At 56.7% G+C, this 8049-nt stretch overlaps 1 protein-coding gene across 6 annotated transcripts in view; it reads right to left on the reverse strand.

The window, feature by feature from the left end:
• LOC124721633 (centromere protein J) overlaps window positions 1–8049 on the reverse strand; it is a 280955-nt gene that overhangs the window by 41488 nt on the left and 231418 nt on the right. The window lies entirely within an intron of this gene.

Raw genomic sequence — 8049 nt, forward strand, 5'->3', positions numbered from 1 at the left:
CCATGAAATGTTGGACAGTGGTCATCACGAAAGTGAGTTTCTTCGAGAGTAAGACAGAATTCAGAATACAAACAAACAATGTGGTATATTTCCAGTAGGTGACAATAACATCTGTTTCAATTCCACTGGGAAGGGTACACATTAGATATAAAAAAGCTGATGGGAGGTGATGTCATTTGGTCAGGTGCCAGGACATCCATAAATAAGACGTCAAACTCAGATTGTGAAGGGGAAAAATGGCACCTCCAGGGCAATGTGGGGGGGGTGGAGGGGAGAGAGAGAGAGAGAGGGGGGGTGGAGGGGAGAGAGAGAGAGAGAGGGGGTGGAGGGGAGAGAGAGAGAGAGAGAGAGAGGGGGGGTGGAGGGGAGAGAGAGAGAGAGAGGGGGTGGAGGGGAGAGAGAGAGAGAGAGAGAGAGGGGGGGGTGGAGGGGAGAGAGAGAGAGAGAGAGAGAGGGGGGGTGGAGGGGAGAGAGAGAGAGAGAGAGGGGGGGGGTGGAGGGGAGAGAGAGGGGGTGGAGGGGAGAGAGAGAGAGAGAGGGGGGGTGGAGGGGAGAGAGAGAGAGAGGGGGGAGGGGGGGTGGAGGGGAGAGAGAGAGGGTGGAGGGGAGAGAGAGAGAGAGGGTGGAGGGGAGAGAGAGAGAGAGGGTGGAGGGGAGAGAGAGAGAGAGGGTGGAGGGGAGAGAGAGAGGGGGGGGAGGGGAGAGAGAGAGGGGGGGGGAGAGAGAGAGGGGGGAGGGGAGAGAGAGAGGGGGGAGGGGAGAGAGAGAGGGGGGAGGGGAGAGAGAGAGGGGGGAGGGGAGAGAGAGAGGGGGAAGGGGAGAGAGAGGGGGGAGGGGGAGAGAGAGGGGGGAGGGGGAGAGAGAGGGGGGAGGGGGGAGAGAGAGAGGGGGGAGGGGGGAGAGAGAGAGGGGGGAGGGGAGAGAGAGAGGGGGGAGGGGAGAGAGAGAGGGGGGAGGGGAGAGAGAGAGGGGGGGAGGGGAGAGAGAGAGGGGGGGAGGGGAGAGAGAGAGGGGGGGAGGGGAGAGAGAGAGGGGGGGAGGGGAGAGAGAGAGAGGGGGGGGAGGGGAGAGAGAGAGAGGGGGGAGGGGAGAGAGAGAGAGGGGGGGAGGGGAGAGAGAGAGAGGGGGGGAGGGGAGAGAGAGAGAGGGGGGGGAGGGGAGAGAGAGAGAGGGGGGGGAGGGGAGAGAGAGAGAGAGGGGGGAGGGGAGAGAGAGAGAGAGGGGGGAGGGGAGAGAGAGAGAGGGGGGGGAGGGGAGAGAGAGAGGGGGGGAGGGGAGAGAGAGAGAGAGGGGGGGAGGGGAGAGAGAGAGAGAGGGGGGGGAGGGGGGAGAGAGAGAGAGGGGGGGAGGGGGGAGAGAGAGAGAGAGGGGGGGGAGGGGAGAGAGAGAGAGAGGGGGGGAGGGGAGAGAGAGAGAGGGGGGAGGGGAGAGAGAGAGAGGGGGGGAGGGGAGAGAGAGAGGGGGGGAGGGGAGAGAGAGAGAGAGAGGGGGGGAGGGGAGAGAGAGAGAGAGGGGGGGAGGGGAGAGAGAGAGAGAGAGGGGGGGAGGGGAGAGAGAGAGAGAGAGGGGGGGAGGGGAGAGAGAGAGAGAGGGGGGGAGGGGAGAGAGAGAGAGAGGGGGGGGAGGGGAGAGAGAGAGGGGGGGAGGGGAGAGAGAGAGAGGGGGGAGGGGAGAGAGAGAGAGGGGGGAGGGGAGAGAGAGAGAGGGGGGGGAGGGGAGAGAGAGAGGGGGGGGAGGGGAGAGAGAGAGAGGGGGGAGGGGAGAGAGAGAGAGGGGGGGGAGGGGGGGGAGAGAGAGGGGGGAGGGGAGAGAGAGAGAGGGGGGGAGGGGGGAGAGAGAGAGGGGGGAGGGGAGAGAGAGAGAGGGGGGAGGGGAGAGAGAGGGGGGGAGGGGAGAGAGAGAGAGGGGGGAGGGGAGAGAGAGAGGGGGGAGGGGAGAGAGAGAGGGGGGAGGGGAGAGAGAGAGGGGGGAGGGGAGAGAGAGGGGGGGGAGGGGAGAGAGAGAGAGAGGGGGAGGGGAGAGAGAGAGGGGGGAGGGGAGAGAGGGGGGGAGGGGAGAGAGAGGGGGGGAGGGGAGAGAGAGGGGGGGGAGGGGAGAGAGAGGGGGGGGAGGGGAGAGAGAGGGGGGGAGGGGAGAGAGAGAGGGGGGAGGGGAGAGAGAGGGGGGAGGGGAGAGAGAGAGGGGGGAGGGGAGAGAGAGAGGGGGGAGGGGAGAGAGGGGGAGGGAGTGAGGGGAGACGGGGAGGGAGTGAGGGGAGAGGGGGAGGGAGTGAGGGGAGACGGGGAGGGAGTGAGGGGAGAGGGGGAGGGAGTGAGGGGTGAGGGGGAGGGAGTGAGGGGAGAGGGGGGAGGGAGTGAGGGGAGAGGGGGGGAGGGAGTGAGGGGAGAGGGGGGGAGGGAGTGAGGGGAGAGGGGGGAGGGAGTGAGGGGAGAGGGGGGAGGGAGTGAGGGGAGAGGGGGGAGGGAGAGAGGGGAGAGTGGGGAGGGAGAGAGGGGGAGGGAGTGAGGGGAGAGGGGGAGGGAGTGAGGGGAGAGGGGGAGGGACTGAGGGGAGAGTTGAGTGTGGAGAGGAGAGGGGAGGGGAGGGAGTGAGGGGTGAGTTGAGTGGGGAGGGGAGGGAGTGAGGGGTGAGTTGAGTGGGGAGGGGAGGGAGTGAGGGGTGAGTTGAGTGGGGAGGGGAGGGAGTGAGGGGTGAGTTGAGTGGGGAGGGGAGGGAGTGAGGGGTGAGTTGAGTGGGGAGGGGAGGGAGTGAGGGGTGAGTTGAGTGGGGAGGGGAGGGAGTGAGGGGTGAGTTGAGTGGGGAGGGGAGGGAGTGAGGGGGAGGTGGAGCTCGGAAGGTAGGTGTGGTGGAGCTGAGGGGGAGTGTCGGGTGGAGCTGAGGGGGAGTGTCGGGTGGAGCTGAGGGGGAGTGTCGGGTGGAGCTGAGGGGGAGTGTCGGGTGGAGCTGAGGGGGAGTGTCGGGTGGAGCTGAGGGGGAGTGTCGGGTGGAGCTGAGGGGGAGTGTCGGGTGGAGCTGAGGGGGAGTGTCGGGTGGAGCTGAGGGGGAGTGTCGGGTGGAGCTGAGGGGGAGTGTCGGGTGGAGCTGAGGGGGAGTGTCGGGTGGAGCTGAGGGGGAGTGTCGGGTGGAGCTGAGGGGGAGTGTCGGGTGGAGCTGAGGGGGAGTGTCGGGTGGAGCTGAGGGGGAGTGTCGGGTGGAGCTGAGGGGGAGTGTCGGGTGGAGCTGAGGGGGAGTGTCGGGTGGAGCTGAGGGGGAGTGTCGGGTGGAGCTGAGGGGGAGTGTCGGGTGGAGCTGAGGGGGAGTGTCGGGTGGAGCTGAGGGGGAGTGTCGGGTGGAGCTGAGGGGGAGTGTCGGGTGGAGCTGAGGGGGAGTGTCGGGTGGAGCTGAGGGGGAGTGTCGGGTGGAGCTGAGGGGGAGTGTCGGGTGGAGCTGAGGGGGAGTGTCGGGTGGAGCTGAGGGGGAGTGTCGGGTGGAGCTGAGGGGGAGTGTCGGGTGGAGCTGAGGGGGAGTGTCGGGTGGAGCTGAGGGGGAGTGTCGGGTGGAGCTGAGGGGGAGTGTCGGGTGGAGCTGAGGGGGAGTGTCGGGTGGAGCTGAGGGGGAGTGTCGGGTGGAGCTGAGGGGGAGTGTCGGGTGGAGCTGAGGGGGAGTGTCGGGTGGAGCTGAGGGGGAGTGTCGGGTGGAGCTGAGGGGGAGTGTCGGGTGGAGCTGAGGGGGAGTGTCGGGTGGAGCTGAGGGGGAGTGTCGGGTGGAGCTGAGGGGGAGTGTCGGGTGGAGCTGAGGGGGAGTGTCGGGTGGAGCTGAGGGGGAGTGTCGGGTGGAGCTGAGGGGGAGTGTCGGGTGGAGCTGAGGGGGAGTGTAGGGTGGAGGGGAGTGTAGGGTGGAGGGGAGTGTAGGGTGGAGGGGAGTGTAGGGTGGAGGGGAGTGTAGGGTGGAGGGGAGTGTAGGGTGGAGGGGAGTTGGTTTCCCATTATGAATTTGGTGTCCACAATCACCACACACACAGTCCGCTGTACAGCGGGAAGGCATGTTCCCAAAACACAAGCACCAAAAGCACCTCATGAGCGATTGAACACACGGCTTCAGGTCACATCTCTAGCACATAACCTTGACCTACTTTGTCACTTGAAACCTAGAATGAAAGTGCTGTATGGTTGTGATTGTCCTTATGACCCTTCTGCACATGTCAAACAAAATGAACATTGCGTCACTCCACATTAGCCTGGAGTTTCTCATCAGTTTGCAGGATGCGGTCCCTATGAAAAATCACTCTTTGGACCATATTCAGGGACTGGAGAGGGGTAGTAGACAATGAGACATTGCCAAGATGATCACAAGCACGAAGAGCTGAAGTTGGGCGGCAGTAGAAGCTTTGATCAACAGGGAGCCCAACCACATCTTACTGAGAGACTCCACTTCACCAGACTTGTCCTCGATATTCTCCACAAAAAACAATGGCTTTATGGTAGTGAATGTCTGTGTCTCAATCCTAGTACAAAAGAGATTGTGGAGAAAGTGTTCCATCCCAAGGCAGTGAGCCTGGCCCTTCTCCTGGGGTGCAGAGAGGGACGGGGAGCATTCAATGATCCTTTACCATTCAAAGAGACAGCCATTTGAGAACAGCCAGAATTTTGCAGCTTCATATGCTAAGCATCTGCCCTGATACAACCCACTCCAATGAGGGGCTCTCTCCACGGTCGCCACCCAGCCACAGCAGCAGCTGTCTGGCACAGGGGCCATTCTAGGGACTTCTGGTGCTCCAGGATGACAAGCACCCCCTCCTTGGTATACATGGGGAGGCAACAACTCAGGTATCAGCAGTGTGATCCCAGTGTTGGCAGAGGGCTCAGCCACATGGGTACATAACAGCCCCACCACATGGACTGGCCACATGTGCTGGTAACCCAGCAGGGCAGACTACAGTGGGAAAGGAAGCGAGGCCAGAGGAATCCACACCGTTGACACTACGGAAGCAGTTCTTCCTCCAAACTGCTCACACTAACGACAGACCCCTAGGGAGGACCAAAATGCCAAAAAGGGGGAGAGAGAACAAGCAAGAGTAACGAAGGCACATGGAATGCAGCAAACCAGGTGGATAGGCAGGCCAACATAAATCACAACACTGAGGGAGGGGCAGGGGGGGCATCGGGGAAGAAATGAGGATGGAGAGGGAGGGGCAGGGGGGGCATCGGGGAAGAAGTGAGGATGGAGAGGGAGGGGCACGGTGAAGGAAAAGTAGCCCGAGCAGAAAAAAGGACTGCAATAGCTCAGGGGCCCGTTTGCACCACACACGAACTCATGAAAGAACCATAAGCCCTCTGGGGGGGATTACTGAATTGTGTGGACTCATATCAGATAGGACTAGTAGGGCATATTGATTGTATACAGAGAAAGTCGGCACAGATGGTCATAGGTTTGCTTAATCAGTGGGGGGTGTTACAGGGATGCTGAAGAAACTGAACTGGCAGACACTTAAAGATACATGCAAACTATCCTGAGAAAACATACTTACACAGTTTCAAGAACCAGCTTTAAATGATGGCTCTATAAGGATATACTAAAACTCCCTACATTTCCCTCTAGTAAGGATTGTGAAGACAAGATGAAACGAGTTAAGAGCATGCAGAGACATTTGAGTAGTCATTCTTCCTGCACTCCATACATTGCTGGAATGGGTAGAAACCCTAATAACTGGTACAATGGAAAGTATCCTCTGACATGCACTTCACGATTGTCTGTACAGTATTTAAGCAGATGTAGAGCATTATGCATTTCTTATGCACTATGCATATTGTAATATTGACTCACTATAGATGTTTGGTTATATGTAAGGAACAGCCAGTATGCCCTAATGTTGCCAGGAGAAATAAATGCATAAATAAATCAAGTAACATCTAATGAATGCATCAAAAAGAAAGCAATAGCAACAAACAATGTGACTAGAGAGAGTTGATGGTATTTGTTTTTAGGGTAGCTGAAGGTAAGTATTTAAAAACAAAGGAATATGTTTGGTATTACAAGCAGAGACAGCAAAACAAATTAACAGATCAGAGAACAGACATCATAGAGGAGGAAATTATAAGGTAGCAGGGTGTGTAAATAGGCTGAAGGCACAGGGCACATCAACCAAGAAAACTCTTTGCTGGATTCCGCGAACTAAGAAAATACTTAGACTGTGACCTAATGGAAGAGGGATAAATGACATCAGAAAACATGCAGGTATGATATGGATACATATAGCTGAAAGCATTAATACATGAAAAAGTCTGCAGGAAGTCTACACAGTGGAAGTCAATTGGCTGATGGTAATTATGATTATGACAATGGCCCCGACCCTGACTTAGCTGAGCTCGCAACATCTAGGTCTTTAGTATCCATACTTAAGTCTGGGAAGACGAATGTGGCTAAAACTAAGTATAAGTGCTAAGAAATCAGAAAATAATTTATTCATTTATTTTACGAAGCTTCTCATACACAAATTCATTAACGTAGTATAAAAGATTGTGTGTCAGTTTTAAAAACATGGATAAAAGGAAAAAAAGACCAAAACATAAAGCATGACCGGCTGATCACTAAACAAAGAAGGATACACCAGCCACTCTGAAACACACTAAAACCTCCGGCCTAACAGCTTAGGTTGTAGTAGAGACAATTCATACCATTTTGAAACCTGCACCACACTCATGTAGGCATCAGCTAAAATACAGGACACAGGCACACATAAAATGTACTGTAGGCCTCCCATCAGAATATACACAGTTCAGTCACAGTAATGTGACCATTGCTATCATCTGACATCAACAATGAATAACCAATCAACATATGGCGGGTGGCAGCACTAGCACATAAAGCGTGTCAGGGATGTGGAAAACAAAACAGCAATTGTTGTATTGTGGAAACGGAGCTATTTATCTGTCATCTAATGAGCACAATCATTGGCTTTCGAGTCAAGGGCGGAAGGATTTCAGAAACGGTCAAGTTTGTAAACTCATCACTTGCAGCCGTGGTCAAAGTATACCACGCATGGCAAAATGGCCTTATCTAAAACCAGTGCCGAGGCAACTTTGATGCACCACGGGGCATAGATGACAGGTGTCAACAACAGCTGTGGCAATTTGAATGGGCAAATAGACAGGCAACTGTTGAGCAACTTACTGCTCAGATGAACCAATGTGTTACCAACAGTGTCTCTGCAATGGCTGTTCAGCAAACGTTGCAATGGCTGTTCAGCAAACGTTGCTGCGTGTGGGCTTCTGAAGCAAGCACCTGGTTCATGCACCCAGGCCGACCGCTTTTCATCAGCGACAAAGGCTGAAATTTGCATGCCAATACCACAACTGGACATCCACTGAATGGCGACAAGTGGTCTTTTCAGATGAATCACATTTTATGCTACATCAGACTGATCGTTGATGGCACGTTCGGTGCGAAATATCTTAAATCAAACATCCTCCAACAATTGTCAGAAGGGTGTAGGCTGGAGGATGGAGCATTAGGTGCGGGGAATGTTTTCTTGTCATTCCCTGGGTGATCTCATCATTCTGGAAGACAGAAAGGATTAACTCAAGTATGCATCTATCCTTGGGGACCATGTGCAATCCTACACACGATTTGTTTTTCCTTGAAATAATGGCATCTACCAGGAGGAGAACACAACATGTCATGCAGCTCACAGTGTATGTGTGTTGGTTGAAGGGCACCAGGATGTTCACCATACTCCCATGCCCACTTAACTCCCTGGATCTGAACCCAACTGAGACCCTGTGGGACCATCTCAATCTGGCTGCGCACGTCATGGATCTTCAACTGAGAAACCTAGCACTGCTGGTAATGACAGTGGAGTTGGCATGGCTCCACATCCCTGTCAGTACCTTCCAGAACCTCAATGAGGGGGTGGGGGGAGGGAGGGGGTGGGGGGAGGGAGGGAGGAAGGAAGGACGGGGGTGGGGGGGAGGGAGGGAGGGAGGGAGGGAGGGGGTGGGGGGGACGGAGGGAGGGGGTGGGGGGGACGGAGGGAGGGGGTGGGGGGACGGGGGGAGTGAGGGAGGGTGTGGG

The sequence above is a fragment of the Schistocerca piceifrons genome, chromosome X (assembly GCF_021461385.2).
Source record: "Schistocerca piceifrons isolate TAMUIC-IGC-003096 chromosome X, iqSchPice1.1, whole genome shotgun sequence".
In the NCBI taxonomy this organism is placed as follows: domain Eukaryota; kingdom Metazoa; phylum Arthropoda; class Insecta; order Orthoptera; family Acrididae; genus Schistocerca; species Schistocerca piceifrons.